The sequence below is a fragment of the Suricata suricatta genome, chromosome 6 (genome assembly GCF_006229205.1).
Source record: "Suricata suricatta isolate VVHF042 chromosome 6, meerkat_22Aug2017_6uvM2_HiC, whole genome shotgun sequence".
NCBI lineage: Eukaryota > Metazoa > Chordata > Mammalia > Carnivora > Herpestidae > Suricata > Suricata suricatta.
This window is the reverse complement of record NC_043705.1, coordinates 52401427-52419137: the sequence shown is the minus strand read 5'-3', so window position 1 is coordinate 52419137 and position 17711 is coordinate 52401427. Positions and strand designations below refer to the sequence as shown.

Sequence of the window (17711 nt, the reverse complement as noted above, 5' to 3'; positions counted from 1 at the left end):
CCGCGCGCGGAGCCCCCTCCCCGCCCGCTGCGCCCCACCCGGAGCCCGGCCGCGCTCGCCCGGTGCCCTGGCTCGGTGGAAAGCGGACCTGGTGAGGCGGCGCGCTCTGGCGTGTAGGCTCGGGTTCTGCCACGCAGGTGGCCTCGGGAGATGCTCTGACCACCTCCCTTGCATTTAACCTCTTTGGAATAGACACTGTATAGATTGCCTTCTACTCTTCTAGAATGCAGGTCCTTGCAATTTTATTCTCCTTCTTAGCGGCCCATTGTGCGGCTTTTCGAGGCCTGTGCCCCCAGGAGATCGGTGGGTGAAGCACGGAGCCCTGGGTTGTTTATGCCTCAGGGATCTGGATTGCATGGACTCCTGTTATTATGCTTTGGGAGAAATGATGAAACCTCGATTCTGGAAACTGGTGTGGGTCTCTTAGGTTATTTTTAGATTATTAGAGTAGATTCTAAAAGAACCACCTGATGCAGGCCCCCCCTCCGCCTTTCCTCCTTTGAGAGATCCTTTCGACACATCAATTAAAATGCTCAAGCGTGAGGATTTTTGAGGAGGTTGGGGCTGAATGAAGAGGTTACTCAAAGACTAGGGGAAGGAAAAGTTTTCATTGTGATTCAGAACTGTTGGACGATTTGTCATTTTCAAGGTGCCTCAGAATTTGGTAACTCTTGTTTTGATTTCTCGCGAATGTACCTGAGTACCTAGAGGATTATACTCGTGCCGTTTGTATTTTATCACTGCATCACAGACAGGGATTAAAACAGCATGGTGGCTGTTGCATAATACACACGTTTGGGCCTCGGAGGGATCTGGGTTTGGTGTACCACGTATTATTTGCTTGCATTGATAGATTGGTAGCATACGAGGTTATCTCTGCAAACTACAGCTTGTGTTTCTCCTACAAGAGAATAGATTTTTAGTGCCTAATATGGACAGACTGAGTTTTCCTGTTGAGGGCTGTGGGGCAGAGGACAGGGAATGAAATAGTGAGAGGAACCTGGGAAACATCCATGTGTGGTAAGACTTCTAGTACAAAGATAAAATGCCAGTCTTTGAATGAAAGCTTGTAGGTGTCACAATAGCCTCCTCTTTTTGAATTTATGATGAGAATTGGCTTAGGGAATTTAGAAATAGATTATGACTAGTGATACTAGCCTGCTGCTTGAGTGATTACAATAACCGAAGGTGCTTTACCTTTGGATTTAAGGTCCTACAAAGTTTCAAACTAGTCTGACCTGAAATTAGCCCAAAATAGTATTAGAATCATTACAAATGGTATCATTTTCTAATAAAGGTATAGTATATGTCAAATGACTTAACTCTTGAATTGGAGAGAACAAAGCATTTTATAATTAGGTGCTCTTGAGATTAAAATGTCATGGTCACCCTCCTTAGGTAATTTTTTTGAATAGTTGAAGACTCTTCCACTAATTCTTTATAAGCAAGTGATTTCATATCAGGTACCCTTCCTAGCAGAAATGTCCTGCCTCTCACAAATGACATGTTCCAGGAGGAGAAATATGGAGGTGAAAGAGACCTCAGACATGGAGAGAGGAGTCTTGTTTTAGGAAACTTAAGGAAGCACAAATTGTTTTCTAGGGGTTTCAGGTGCCCTCATTGGATGTCTCTTAGATCCATGGGGAACGGGGTTGTACCTCCCAGCAAGTTCAGCTCTGAGCCAGACACAGTTCATGCACCTTTACATTAATTCTGTAAATACACAGGTTATAGAGGTTCACTGAATTGGTACTACTGTATTTTATTAACTCTAGTTTGGATTAATGTAGTTTGAGGTTTTGAGCTTCATGTTCCCAATGTTTGAGAAATTGAAAAGGAAAAAGACCTCAGTATTTTTCTTCATTAGCTCCTAGGTAACCCTTTCAGAACCTTACGTTCAAAACCTGAATATTATATTCAGTAATGTGCCTAAAAATGCAAACATTTACTTTTTAAAGGTAATTAGAATATAAGAGGATTGAGTATTCAGGCAGAGGTTCCAAAACTATTTATCAAGGATTCTGTAGAAAGGATTGGTGGTTGACTAGGAAGTGAAACAAAACCATCATGTTTCTTACCATTTCTCAGATTTTGTGATTCTGAAATGAAAGGAGTTGCATGGTTATTGTGTTTAAGATGATTTTCTCTTCACACATCATTAGGCTTCTGATCCGTTGCATGTTTAACCCTGAAATTAAAGTTCTAAATTTGGCATGCTTCATTGGTAGTAAGGTATTTCGCAATTCTTTCCAACAACAACAACATTACTCAAGGTTGAATTTATTAAGAAGAAGGTGTCATGGTTTAAAAATAATCGGGGAAAAGCTGATAATTTACTAAAGGTATCCTAAGTAATTAGACTCATTCAGTTTCAGGGCTGGTATGAGATCTTCTCTGCCTTGTAGGGGGGAACTACTCATTTAGTCCCACGTGTTCTTTGTCCAGAAAGTTTGTGACTCATCACAGGTTTTTATCGGGGTGCCTGCGCGGCTTGGTTGGTTAAGTGTATGACTTTCAGGTCATGATCTCACTATTCCTGGGTTCGAGCCCCGCGTCTGGCTCTGTGCTGACAGCTAGCTCAGAACCTGGAGCCTGTCTTGGGAGTCTGTGTCTCCCTCTCTCTCTGACCCTCCCCTGCTCACGCTGTCTCTCACTCTCTCAAAAATAAATAAAAACATTAACAAAATTTTTTTAAAGTATCATTTTTAGCTACTCCCAGCTCCAGTGAGATGTTAATATTAGGCTACACCAAAGGTTGCTTTCATTTACTCAACAAAAAACACTGAGTGTCTATTGTATGTTAAGGGACACAAAAACAGGTAGACCTCACCTTCATGGAGTTTATAGTGAAGTATTGCGATTAAAATGTTAAAGATTCCTTAAAATCTAATTTCATGCAGATTTTTGCAACTATGAATTGGGAAGAAGTCAATTCAATAAATTACATTTTTAATTTCAGCTTATTTTTATCTTAAAATTTTTTAAATTAAAAAAAATTTTACTCATTTTTGAGAGACAAAGACAGAGCACGAGAGGTAAAGGGGCAGAGAGGGAGGGAGACGCGGAGTCTGAAGCAGGCTCCAGGCTCTAAGCTGCTAGCACAGAGCCTGACACAGGGCTGGAACCCACAAACCATGAGATCATCACCTGAGCCTAAGTTGGACACCCAACTGACTGAGCCACCCAGGCGGCCCTTAAAAATTTTTAATGTTTGTTTATTTTTGAGAGAGAGAAACAGAGCATGAGCAGGGGAGGGGCATAGAGAGAGGGAGACATAAAATCTGAAGCAGGTTCTAGGTTCTGAGCTGTCAGCACAGAGTTCGATGCGGGCCTTGAATCCCCGAACCGCAAGATTCTGATCTGAGCTCACGTTGGATGCTTAACCGACAGGGCCACCCAGGCACCCCCAATAAATTACATTTTTTTAAAAAGTGCCAAAAAATAATAAAAGAAGTGCCAGATTGCATGTATTTGTGGGGGCCAACTACCTGCATTTATGGGTTTTGCAGTGGGGAGGGTTCAGTTGCTGAAAGAAATTGAGGAGGGAAGAAAACTAAGTAGAATTGTATGGAGTATTGTCCAGGGACAGGCGTGGGAGGATGGACTTTTAAGCAACAGAATGGTCAGTTGGGTTTGCTCTGGCTCAAGGTCAGGAGGGGTGGGAATGAACCTATCACTGGATTTGGGACGTGAGAGGTTGTTGGAGGCTGTAGGAGGATAATATCAGGGTCACCTGGGTGGCTCAGTTGGTTGCATGTCCGACTTTTCATTTCAGCTCAAGTCATGGTCTCATGGTTGGTGGGATTGAGCCTGGTGTTGGGCTTGGGTGGACAGCAAGGAGCCTGCCCGGGATTCTCTCCCTCTCTCTGCCCCTCTCCTGCTTGTGCAGTGAGCTCTCTCTCAAAACAAATAAACTTAAAAGAAGAGGAGTAATATTATTGTAATGATGAGGAGAGAGGCCAAATGAGAAATGATTAGGTGTGCTGAAAATGCAGTGAGCTTGACTTTTTGTTATACAATTACTGATAAATTGTATTATTGGGGTGCCCGAGTGGCTCACTCAGTTGAATGTTTGACTCTTCATTTCAGTCCAACTCATAATCCCCAGGTTGTGGGATTGAGCCCTGAATCTCCTGTTAAGTGTGGAACCTGCTGAAGATTCTCTCTCTCTTCTCTTCTCTCTCCTACTCACTCTGCCCCTTTTCCCCTCTCCCCCACTTGCAGACTCTCTCAAAAAAAAAAAAAAAAGAAAGGGGCACCTGGGTGGGTCAGTGTATTAAGTGTCTAACTCTTGATTCTGGTTCAGGGTGTGATCTCCTGGCGGTGAGCTCAAGCCCATCTTAGCCCACTGTGGATTCTCTCCCTCTCTCTCTGCTCCTCCCCTGCTCATGCTCTCTCATGCTCAAAAAAAAAAAAAAAAAAAACCAAACCAAAAAAAAAACTTTAAAAAATGTTTAATTAAAAAAAGGGGGGAAAAAGCCCTGTATTACTAAGTAATTGACTCTTTTACACATATACCAGTATATACCAGTGCTTTAAAGTTTGGATTGGTCCCTGATAATACCTGATGAACTAACTCTTGATTCTTCACTTAACAGTAGTTATTTTTCAGCAGTATAATAATCCACACTTCAAGCCAAATAGACATAGGTTTGAAACCTGGATTTGCTCTTTCTAGCTGCCTCATTTTCTTCTCTGTAAAAGGTAGTTATAATACAGCCTAGCTTAAAATGTTGTTGGTGGAATGAAATGTGGTAATGTATCTAAAGGTGAGCTATTAATATTATCAATGAAATTAGGATAATTTTTAGTACCAATTTCAGTGTTTCTCTTTTTTTCCTCTCTTTTATCATCTTTTCTTACCTACCCCGCATACAGTACGATACTTTATTGAGGTATATTTCAGGCAACAGTTCATTTTTCCTTTTTAAAATTAATTGTGATCTGCCAGATTTGTCAGTCAGATTTTATACTGCATGAGATAAAGTGTAAGCCTTTTGTAGTTTTTGTGGATTCTGGATGAAGAACCTATCTCCCCCCCCCCCCCCCAGTTATCCCTACACCCAACATGGGGCTCGAACTCATGATTCCAAGATCAAGAGTTGTAGGCTCTTCCAGTTGAGCCATTCAGGCATCCCAGAACCTATCTTCTAGTTTTAAATGTGGTCCTGTTTTCTGTTAATTATTTATGCTCATGATGGAAAATACGGCTGAATTTACCAAAAAGCAGACACATGTTTGAAGTCTTGATACTTGCTTTGGAATAGAAAGCATATCTAAAGCTACTTGCAGGGCGCCTGGTGGCTCTGTAGGTTAAGCGTCTGAGTGCAGTTCAGGTCATGATACCGCAGTTTGTGAGTTCCAGCCCTGCATCGGGCTCTGTGCTGACAGCTTGAAGCCTGGAGCCTGCTTCACATCCTCTGTGTCCCTGTCTCTTAGCCCCTTCCCCACTCACGCACGCGCGCACGCTCTCTCTCTCTCAAAAATAAACGTTAAAAAATATTTAAAAAGATCAGAGTACTTGAAATGAATTTCAAGACTGAGGAGATTTAATATTTTGTAAACCATAAAAAAGAAGTTGATGCGATTCTGAATACATTTTGTTTGGAGAATACTTACTTTTTATATCTGAGTATCTTCTCAGAATGGCCCCCCAAAAAGCATAGTGTTATAAAATGATTCATATGGTTTTACAGTTTCATGTACAGATACTCATCAGCTGAAGTCTGTGGGCTCTTGGCCCTCCTTTCCAGAACTTTGACCCTGGCATGGCTGGAGACAGGGACGTTCCTGTCCCTGTCCTTGCAGAGGGGCCGAGAACTGTTTGCCCTGGCCTGTGTTGGAACATACCAGCTATAACGAACCGTAGTCTTTGATCAGCTAGTTGGCTGTGTTTTCTTGTGGTGTAATTCATTTGTGGGTAGTGTTTATTGTTAGCATGGCCCATTCTTTTTACCCTTGAGATACAGGCGAATAACTCTTACGTTTTCATCTGGGTATTGAGTCTTCAAATATTTGAAGCGCAGCATGCTTGCCTCCCTTCCCCAAGGCTTCCCTTCACTCATTTCTCCCAGTTCCAGTTCTTAACTCTTGTACCGTGGTGCCTAGATCCTTTGCATCCTGGTTGTTTTCCATTGCAGGCATACCAAGCTTTCATGTGTGATTTTTCTTAGAATATGTTCATCCGAGTGGAATCAGAAACTGGATGCTGTCTGACCCAGGAAGAGTGCAGGGTTACTTTTCCATCTCTGGATCTGGACAGTCATAACCTTAATAAAGAAGCCACATTCTCAGGTTATTTTGCTTCAACTGAAAAAAAACTTGCTCATGGTTCATGTTGAGTCTACTGGCATCTCACTTTCAAGGTCTTATTTGTCTCTGTCCCTCAGCAACGAATAGTTTAAGAAGTATAATGCCACTGTGTGAATTTCATTTTTTCTTTAGCTCTCTTGTGTAGTAATTAAGTATTTAGTAGGCATTTCACTGTCAGTTTTTGTGTTTTCCTTTTAGTTTTTAAGTTTCTAATAGTTGGCTTTGTTTCTTATTTTAAATTTCTAAAAGATATTTTATAGGGTTTTTATTCTCTGAGGCCTGAATTTTTTTACTCATCATTAACTCCCTGTGCCCATTGTGAGATGTGACTGAACTGACCGCCTGACTTACCCACTATCCTATCAGATTATTCTCACACTTTTGCTCATGCAAAGAGAGTTGCTCAGAACATTTTCAGGCGTGCTTTCTGGAACAGTTTACTGTCTCTAGGCTGGTTGTGTCCATGTACAACATAGTACATGATACCATATTCTCATGTATTTGAACCCATTTACACACTTACCCCTGTGTCTTAAGTGGTCCTGTTGATTGACTACCTCTCCAACACTTAATACGAATAAATTTCTTAATTTTTGCCCATCTAGTGGGAACAAAATGCTATTTAATTATGGTTTCAATTTGCATTTTCCCTGATTATGAATAAAGCAGACAATCTCTTTATATGTGTTTGTTCAAAAAAAAAAAAAACCCAACAACAACAATTGGCTTTGTATTGTAACCATTTAAAAATCCTGGAGACAGTACCTCTAAAGTCTAAAGAGAAAATATTGCAAGATTTAAAAACTCTAACTCTTACAGAATTACTAAACAGTGTGTTTGAGGTATTCTGTGATACTTGTGCTGTCAGATTCATCCAGGGTCTTACTGGCCCTTTGTCTTGACCTGGGAGCCTGGCCACCAGGTTGAATCCCTTGGAGACAGAATGCCTCAGTTTAGAGCCTGGCTGCCCCTTAGGAGCTGTATGATTTTGGGGTGACTTTCCCACACCTGGGTCTCCTAATTGGGAGACTGTGTTAAGAATCTCTGCCTCAGAGGGCCATTTGGAGGAATGGGTGAGAAAAGATGTGTGGAGTGTTAAGCTCACGCCTGGTGAAAGGCAAACAAACAATAAGGGGTAGTTCTGTCATCATCGGGGAAACACATTTGAGTTTTAAAAAATAATTATAAATGAATTTTCGATGATTCTACCCTTTTGTAAATTAAGACATTTTTATCATATCTTTTCTTCTCCAAGTAACCAAGTATAGATACAGAAGTTACTAGTTGGAAGAGACAGTAGATACTTTGACCCATCCCCCCTTTTCATGTCTGGAAAAAATGGATTATTGCTTCTCTAGAGTTCTGAGCTTGGAAGTATAGATGAAGAAAAATAAATCACATTCACATGTGGTAAGTATATTAAAAGAAGTATGCATAGAGTACTTATCAGAGTTTCTCTCCTTGTCTGCCTTTAGTTCTGTTTATCAGTCCATCCTACATGAAGCTGTGGGAAAAAACTGTCCAACTTAAATGTCTTTTTACTGCTCAAGATCCTTAAATTGCCTCCTGCATCCCAAATAAAGTTCAGACTCTTGAGTCTGGTATTCTTGGCCTTTTAGGTTCTGTATGGAGGTTATTTTCCTAGTATTTCTCCCACGACTTCTCCTAACAAACCTTAACTCTCATGGTAAATCCAGCGAGCCATTTTCATGCGTTCTGGCTCCCATTTAGTGTGGTCTGTCTTTTTAGAGGGTTTTCCCCTCTCTATCTTTCCCCTCTCTATCTGCTGATGGTCCATGGATACCTTTTCATCTAGCTGCAGAGCCACACAGGTCTCCTCTGTGCTGTTTCTTCCTCCTGGCACCACCGTGTGATTTGTTTATACAGACTTCTGTTCGGTCATTCATTTGTTCATTTATGTAGTAAATATGGATTAAAGTCAGGCAGGAAGGGCTACCACTCTCCCTTACCTCTTTTTCTCCTGGGCTTGCTGCCCGTGCGAGGCGAGAAAACCACTTACCTAATCTGGGTAAGCAAACCCACCTGAGGTTGCGGGAGGTGTGCGAGAACAGGTGTTTGGGGCCATGGCTGGAAGTGCAGCGTGGGAGCGGCCTGGGCGGGAAAGAGGTGTGGGCAGCCTGTGGTCCCGGATCTGCTGTTTGTCCAAGTTGGTAGGCTCCTCCGCATTTGGTTACGTTTCTTAGTTGTGTAGTGAAAGCATTAGGGGGATGGGGTAGTGGTGGTGGTGGTTGTGACTCTGTAGAATATTTCATAAGTCATGTGCCAAAATGAAGCACCAGGTTTGCTTTTGTTTTTGCCTTTTCTTCGGGCTATACGTATTTTCTTTAAAGTGAAAACATCAGTCTTTATGGTTTTAAATGAGACAAGCGTCTGTGATACTTTATGTCAAAGATACCTACAATATTGTGCATTTTGTGGTGACTCCTGTTTTCCACAGTTGCCTGTGTCCTTGAGTTTTACTGGGCCAAACTCCTGTTAACTTTAATGAAGCATTATAAAATGAGATCTGTTATGTGGTAAAGAAGCCAGGTCAAAGGATTTTAGTTCATTTAATGGTGCATTTACTTAAATCCTTCTTATTGTGTGTTTCCCCCTGAGTTGTTTGTTTTATATTTACTTATTTTTTATTTTTGAGAGAGCGAGCAAGTCAGGGAGGGGCAGAGAGAGAGGGTGACGCAGAATCTGAAGCAGACTCCAGGCTCTGAGCTGTCAGCGCAGAGCCTGATGTAGAGCTGGAACCCACAAGCTGTGAGATCATGACCTGAGCTGAAGTCGGAAGCCCAAGGGATTGAGCCACCCAGGCACCCCTCCCTAAGTTTTGTAAATTGCTTCTGTGAGCTAGGAAACAGTGTTCAGTAATCCAGGTCATGAAGTGCTAGAGTAGCTGCTGGCGTGTTCTAGAGGCCAATGTATTGTTTTTTGCAGTACACTATGCAGTCATTCAAGTGGAAGCTTCAGTTTCAGGGACATTTATGTTTCTTTGCATATGTCTCTGAGCAGTGTAAGTAGTTTTCTATTTTTTTTAATAAATATTTACTTATTTTGAGAGAGGGACAGAGATAGAACAAGCAACAAGCGAGCAGGGGAGGGGCAGAGAGAGAGAGGGAGGGAGGGAGAGAATCTCAAGCAGGTTCTGCACTGTCCGCGCAGAGCCTGACATGGGGTTTGACCTCCCTAACCTTGAGATTGAGACCTGAGCCAAAACCAAGAGTAGGACGCTAAACTGACTGAGACGCTCAGCCCCAGCACTCTATATCTTGCTCAAAATGGATTGATAGTTAATTTTTTTAATGTTTTATTTATTTTTTAGAGAGAGAGAGCATCAGCAGGGGAGGGTCAGAGAGAGAGGGAGACACAGAATCGGAAGCAGGCTCCAGGCTCTGAGTTAGCTGTCAGCACAGAGCCCGACGCGGGGCTTAAACCCATGAACCGTGAGATCATGACCTGAGCCGAAGCCACGCTCAACCACTGAGCTACCCAGGCGCCCCGATAGTTAAGAATTGAGTATCCATTCTTGGGTGTGGTGAAATTAGTATTTTCTGTTGTGACTCATTTTTGCTTATGAATCTTGTTTCATCCTAAGAGTCTTGTTTTGCCTCCCCAGGATAGAATCCGCCCCCCTGCCGCAGTCACCTCTTCTCTCCCTAGCAGTTTGGATGCAGGCGCATAAAGTAAATTTCGTCAGTCAGATACATCCAGGAGAGATTACGTTTTCATGTTTAAATGATTTCTTAGATCTAGGACAGTCATCCTATATATGAAGAGAGAATTCTTAGAAAACTTGTAATGTTTCTCCTGATACAGGCAGTCAGTCTTTAACCATGTTAGGACTCCTAAAATGCTCTAGTTTTAGACATAGTGTTGTGATAAAAAGAACAGGCCTCAGAGTCACACTGTCTGGGTTAAAATACTAGTGCTGGTTAACTAGGGTGTGCTCTTGACCAGGTTACTCAGCTGCTTTGTGTCTTAGTTTCCTCACCTGGCAAGTAGAGATAATTAAAGTCCTCACTTCTTGGGTTTGTGATAAAAACTATACCTGGGAATACATACGAAGTGTTTTGAATGGAACAGGCACACAGTCCGTTATTGGCTCAGTGATTATTACTTCAGAAGATGATTTTGCTTCCTACTTAAAATTAAAACAAGCAGCAGGTATGACTGCTTTTTAACTTCCTGCCCCTTCAGCCATAAACTTACAGGCAGTCCTCACCCATAGGTGACCCATCTTTCTCCTGTCTCAGAGGACAGAAATGGATTTGTGCAGTTTGAGCCCACCTGAGATTTGATAGCTGGAGCACTTTGCTCACTGGTTTCATTTTTGTCATGTTCAAAACCGTAGCTCTAATACTGCAGAAGGATTAATGTGGGATTTTAGAGCCTTGTGTAGGGCGGGATGGGTAGAAGAATAGAAGGTAAGTGAGAGGTTGTTGAGCTAATGTAGAGCGGCTCGGTGAGTTAGGGAAGAAAAGATGTTAGAAAAGAGAAAAGGCAAGAATCAAGAGAAGAATCATAATAAGGATTGGAAACAGGCTTTTTGTGCAGATTATGTTGCTTGGATACCTAACCTATTTTCAATGTGGGGAAATAGAGGTAGGATCATGATTTGGGTTGGTTGAGATAATTATTTTTTTCTAAGAACTCTTTCAGCTCTAAACTGTACTTACTTTTTTTTTTTTAAAGAAAGGGCTTTTTAATACTTTATTTTTTTTTTTAATGTTTTATTTATTTTGGATACAGAGAAAGTCAGAGCATGAGAGGGGGAGGGGCAGAGACAGAAGGAGACACAGAACTAGAAGCAGGCTCCAGGCTCTGAGCTGGCTGTCAGCACAGAGCCTGACGCGGGGCTCGAACCCACGAATGTGAGATCTGACCTGAGCCGAAGTCAGAGGCTTAACCGACTGAGCCACCCAGGCGCCCCTGTACTTACTTTTTTGATATTCCTTCCCCCATAAGACCCCCACGTAAAAATAATTATATGATCTTGAAAGAATTTAGGAATTGAATTTAGAAAATCCATTACCCCTTTTTAAGACTATATTTGAGGGGCGCCTAGGTGGCTCAGTCAGTTAAGTGTCCGGCTTCAGCTCAGGTCATGATCTCACGGTTCATGGGTTCGAGTCCCATGTTGAGTTCTGTGCTGACAGCTCAGAGCCTGGAGCCTACTTAAGATTCTGTGTCCCCCTCTCTCTCTGAGCCTCCCCTGCTCACACTGTCTGTCTCTCAAAAATAAATAAAAAACATTTTTAAGAAATTTTTAAAAAAGCACATTTGACATCTGATATTTAACCTTAAGTAGGGAAAAATTGCAATTGTAGGTCTTTTTCTCTTTTTCCTATTTTCTTCCTTAGAACACTCATTCTTTTAAATAGTTATATATTTAGGAAAAAGGGGTAGAATTATTAAAAGATGGATGTGAAGTAGCTGATGGGTGTCTTAGAATTCTTACGTAAGAGGTGTTGGTATTGTGTTTTTATACAAGTTAGCCAGGATTAATGAGCATAACATTTGCCTAATTTATAAATTAATTTGGACACTTTTTACACTTCGTTATCCATTCTGCGTAAATTTTTTGATGAGTTAGTTTGCTTAAGGCAACACTAAGCTTTCTCATTCATGTAGAATCCATTTAGCCTTTTTGGTTTATCTCCTGGGCAGAGCATAAAGTACTTGACAGAATTTGATCTGACAGCTTTACAGTTATGTAACATAGAACAGACGCTTAAAAACAACAAAAAAGAGGGACAAGTGAGTGGTTTATCATAGCAACCTATATTTCTCTCTAGAGCGTTACCACTTTTCTCTTGCCTCTCAACTGTAGCAGAACCACCATCAGGCTAGTAATTTACAGTCTTAACCAATATTTTTTTAATAAATAATAAGCATTTAGAGGTGAAAGGTTCCTTAGGATTATCCTGTCTAGTTGCATCACATTACTAATGAGAATACAGAAGCCTAAAGAGGGTAAGTAACCTGCTCAGGGTCACTGACTGAGTGGCGGAGCTGACCCGGGAACCAGGGTCATAGAATTCCAATTTCAGTTGCTCTTTCTGGTGTGACATGTGAATAGAATCTTTCTGGTGTGTGTGAATAGAATCTTTCTGGTGTGATATGTGAATAGAATATTTGATAACAAGATAGTTATTGCAGTATTTTTCAAAAGATTTCATATAACCATGACAAATATGATTTTGAATGTTGAGTAAAAATAATTACATCGGAAGATATATTGAATTGTCTCAACCTCTTCTTCTAGCCCTACTAGTGGTATGACACTCTGTTCCTTAATCCATAGATTGAGGCTGATAGAAGTATCATCTCACTGTGTATCCAACGTGGCTCTTTAAAGTCTTGTATATGGTCACTTCTCAGTAAATACTACCTGTTGCTGTTAACCAACTGATTCATAATAATTTCTGTCTTCATTTAAATATTATCAGGTGATAATATTTACAACAAAATAATAAAATTGAGCACTGAGAGCAACTAGTAATAAAAGTAGTGGATTTAAGGACAGATTTGCAACACAAAAACGTTTGAGTAGAGGGGTGTGTGTATGTATGTGCACCTTTGGAATTAGAGAAATACTTTCTAATTCTTTTCATATTAAAAACTATGATACTATAATTGTTTTTAAACTATATTCAGAAATCACAACTTCTAAGTTTCTCTCCCCAGTGATGTTCTTTATGCAAATTTCAGAGTATTTAAATTGTAGCACTATAGGAAAACAGTATTATTTGATTTTGTGTGTATGTGCACGCACATGCATGCATGTTTGAATAATGTATGGGAAAAAATAAACCCAGAAGCAATTATTTTTCTGTTTGAAAGCTGAAATATATAAAAGTTTAAGAATGAAGGGTAATAAATTTCTGTTTTTAAACTTTAGTTAATTTAGTCATGTTGTACTTGTCTTTAATCCTATACTTACAGTACAGTGTTTTCTAAAATGTGCTGATGTATTACTGGTGATTTAGGAAATGCTCTTAAGTGATGTCCAGGCAGACATTTAAATGATGGTAGTTAAAAATTTTAATGCGGATTAGGAAAACATGTAATCCACGTGTAATATATCACATTGGTGGTTTTACAGTTATGGGTGAATAAAATATTTCTTAAAAAAGCAACTTGAGATTCTGATACATGCTGCCACCTGCAACCTTAAAATCACTGTGCTAAGTGAAATAAGCCAAATGCTAAGAGACCATTACTGTATTGCCTAGAATAGACAAATTCATAGAGACAGGTAGCAGAGTGGTGGTTACAGGAGCTGGGAAAAGAAGAAATGGGAATTATTGTGTAATGGGTGCATAGTTTCTATTTGGGATAATGAAAAAGTTGTAGAAATGGACAGTGGTGATGGTTATACAACAGTGTAAATGTGCTTCTTGCTGCAGAAATGTAAGTCTGAAAATGGTTAAAATGCTGTTTTACATGCATGTTCTACTAAATTAAAAAAAGCAGAGGGGAGGAAATAGGATGAGATGTGTGTGTATTTTTAAAGCAAATTGAGGGACGCCTGATGTCTCAGTTGGTAGGGCATGTGACTTTTGATCTCAGGGTCGAGAATTCAAGCCCCGCATTGGATGTAGAGCTTACCTAATAAAAAAAGAAAACTAAAAAAAAAAAAGTAATAAAATAAAAATAAAAAAGAAGTCACTTGACAGATATATTAAGTAGTGATGTAGGCACTTAACACATTAGAGAAAATGTTCATGGTGGTATACAAATTATTGAAGGTTGAGTGACAAGAGAGGAAAGCTCAATGGCTTATGGAGACTGGCACCTGTCTCATTCTCCCTCTTCTGTGGACCAGTGGGTGGGCGGACACATGACTTTTACCTGAAACATTAAGTAAGAAACTAAGATTCCGAACATGGTTATTGCCTAAAATTGTCTTATTTGGGGCTGTAGTCTTGGGTTCTTTATTCAGATCACCTACTTTGCTTATTTAATGGAATTGTCTTTTCAATAATGAAACCAAAAAGCTGTATTTAAAACATGACATGAGCGTTTAAAATCTTTTAAGAACCATAACAAAGTAACACATGAAAAAGAAAATCACCTATAAACTTGCTGTCCAGCCAAGACTTTCTTCATTCTATGTCCATTTTGTATTCTTTGCCTAAAATGCCATATTATTTATATATAAGTATAGTCAACTATGCATTTGTCAATCAAGTTTTTGGCAGCAGGCTTCAAATATTCTCTTTTATTCTTTATTTTGTTAATAAAATTTTTTAATGTTTATTTTTTTTAATTTTTTAACATTTTACTTTTTTTTTGAGAGAGAGAAACCTAGCATGAAGGGGGGAGGGTCAGAGAGAGAGGGAGACACAATCAGAAGCAGGCTCCATGCTCTGAGCTGTCAGCCCAGAGCCTGATGCGGGGCTCGAACCCATGCACTGTGAGATCATGACTTGAACTGAAGTCAGACACTTAACTGACTGAGCCACCCAGGAGCCCCTGTTTCATTCTTTTAGATTCTAATTACTGTTAGCAAGTGAAATTTTTATTTTTATTATTAAATTATTTTTAAGATTTTAAGTAATCCCTGCACCCAACAAGGGGCTCAAACTCAAAACCCCGAGATCAGGAGTCACAAGCTCTACCTACTTGAGACAGCCAGGTGCACCCAGCAAACGAAATTTTTAAATGTGTTTCATTCATATATAGCTTGTTCTGGTAGCTAATTTTCAAGAGAGTCTTTTGAGTTGGTTTAAGGGAAATGGTATAATAGTTTTTCTTGAGCTTTATCTAGTCAGTGTTATGGACTGTTAAATGTCTCTTTGGGTGGGTGCCTGAGTGGCTCAGTTGGTTAATTGTCTGCCTTTAGCTCACGTCATGATCTCATAGTTCGTGGGTTTGAGCCCCACTTTGGGCTGTCTGCTGCAGGCACGGAGCCTGCTTCAGATCTTTTGTCCCACGCGCCCCCTCTTGTCCTGCCCTGCGTCCTTCCTACCTCCCTTCCTTTCTGCCTCCTTTCCTCCTTCCCTCCCTCTCTTTCTCTCAAAAATAAATAAACAAAAATCTGTTTTAGATGGATATAAAGCTGGACTCTTTTCTATAAGAAAGTAAAAACAGTTACACATCCTCTTAACTAGTGTCCTAATTATGTATCTTTCATCTGCTATTTGCCATTTGTTTTGTGTTTTTAGTTTCACCTAAAATTTTAGTCTTCGTTAGAATGGTTAGATCAGACTATAGAATGTAATGATGTACTTCGTTAGTTTGCTTTTACATGCTGACTTTGACAGATGAGAAGGTTGCCTCAAACTAATACTGCCTCACAGTACTGCTATTTTATTTTTTGATCCTTTTCTGACTCCAACATCTTCCTTATATAGGCTCCTGGTTGATCTCTCTTAAAATTTTTAGGTTTCTTTTTCCCTTTTTATGAGTTGCTGGAAATCTGTGGCCTTGCTTTCGTCAATAGTTTCACAAATTTTTCTTGCTTTCTCTCTTTATTTAGACATTTACATTTACTAATGGGCTGAATTGGTGTGTTCTATTTTTAGGTTTTGATTTTAAAAACTAAAACCCAATTTGATTTAAAAATATACATATACAGCATTATTTGAATAAGATAATAAATCATTTGAGTAAAATTAGGTTCCCAGTCATCTGTGCACCAAGTTTTAAAGTTCTTAAGACCAAGATTTCTGATTATGGTAAAAAAAAAAAAAAGTTCTTCTCATTTAACCTCATATCTTCAGACTTCAGAAAAATATGTTTAATTATATATAATTGTTACTGTATATGTCCTATCTTTTATGTGTTTATCTCATATTTCCATTAGATACTCATTTCTTGCCTACTAATATTTTAATTGTGATAAAATGGATCTGAAGGTCACTTCAGAGAAAAGTAACTTCTGTTTTCTCAGTTAATTTTCTGCCTTTCCCTTTTAAAATTTTCCTTTATTGACACTGAAGAAGTTATTGACAAATATAGCAGTTGGGCTCTTCAGTTGTTATTTTGGGTAAATATAAAATGGGAAACTTTTAAAACAAAATGATCTGTACTAACTTTATACTTTGTTTAAGAACTGGTAGCTCAAGGGGCACCTGGGTGGCTCAGTTGGTTAAGTGTCCAACTTCACCACTGGTGGTTCAAGTCCTGCATCCGGCTCTCTGCTGACAGCTCAGAGCCTAGAGTCTGTTTCAGATTCTGTGTCTCTTTCTGTCTCTGCCCCTCCCCTGCTCATTCTCTCTCTGTCCTCTCTCTGTCTCTCTCAAAAGTGAATAAACATTAAAAAAAATTGTAGCTCAGTATTTCACATAGATAGTAGGTTTTTATTTAACTTTTTATTGTGGAAATTTTGAAGAATACACAAATCAGGAGCCTCTCCATAATGCATCTGACAGGTCTCTTAAGTTTTCTCTCTTCTCCCCTCCCCTTCCGTCCTATTTACTTATTTATTTTTAATGGAGTTGTTTGTTTATTTATTTATTTTTTTTTTATGAGTGGAGGAAAATGGCAGAGGGGAAGGGAGAGAGAGAATCTTAAGCAGGCTCAAATCAAGCCCATATCAAGAGTCAGACACTTAACCAACTGAGCTACCTGAATACCTCAGTTGGTTAAGCCTCCGGCTTCAGCTCAGGTCATGAACTCCGAAGCGGAATTGAAGTAGAGACAGTCTTCCCCTCCAACCCTCATACCCATCCGAATTGTATGCTTTTAATTGCTTTCTCTTGTCTAATTGCATTGACAGATAGCTATATAATTTTATATAGTAGTAGTATCCTTGTTTTTCTTGGCTTTAGTGTTTCCCCACTAGTGTGTTGGTTTTTTTTAATAGCTGTATAAGAGATATAATTTAAATGCTGCATTTAGCTATTGCAACTGTACAATTCAGTGATTTTTAAAATAAATTTATAGGGTTGTGCCACAATTACTACAATGTAGTTGTAGAATGGTTTCATTACTCCCAAAAGTTACATGGTGTTTGCCCTTTTATGCTGTCCTTTTATGTTGGCAGGTATAGAAGGATATATTATATGCTTGTATATTTATATGTAAATATTATATATCCTATGCCTGTATAAATATACTTTTATCATTTAAGGAATTATCCATTAATTTCTATTTTTTATTTAAAAAATTTTTAATGTTTGTTTATTTTTGGAAGAGAGAGAGAGAGAGAGACAGAGAGAGAGAGTGTGAGTGTGAGAGGGGCAGAGACAGAGGGAGACACAGAACTCCAGGCTGTGAGCTGTCAGCACAGAGCGGATGTGAGGCTTAAACTTGTGAACCACAAGATCATGACCTGAGCTGAAGTCAGATGCTCAACCAACTGAGCCACCCAGGCGCCCCGATTAATTTATATTTCATTGCTTGTTTTTAATATAAATGAATGTTTTAAAGTTTTCTTCTTG

General features: G+C 39.5%; 1 protein-coding gene across 1 annotated transcript in view; it reads left to right on the top strand.

The window, feature by feature from the left end:
- The first annotated feature begins 67 nt into the window (after positions 1 to 67).
- FAM169A (family with sequence similarity 169 member A) overlaps positions 68 to 17711 on the top strand; it is a 66741-nt gene continuing 49097 nt past the window's right edge. The window contains exon 1 of the mRNA XM_029942441.1: positions 68 to 91. The gene's annotated coding sequence lies outside the window, so the exon portion shown is untranslated. The remainder of the gene's footprint in view (positions 92 to 17711) is intronic.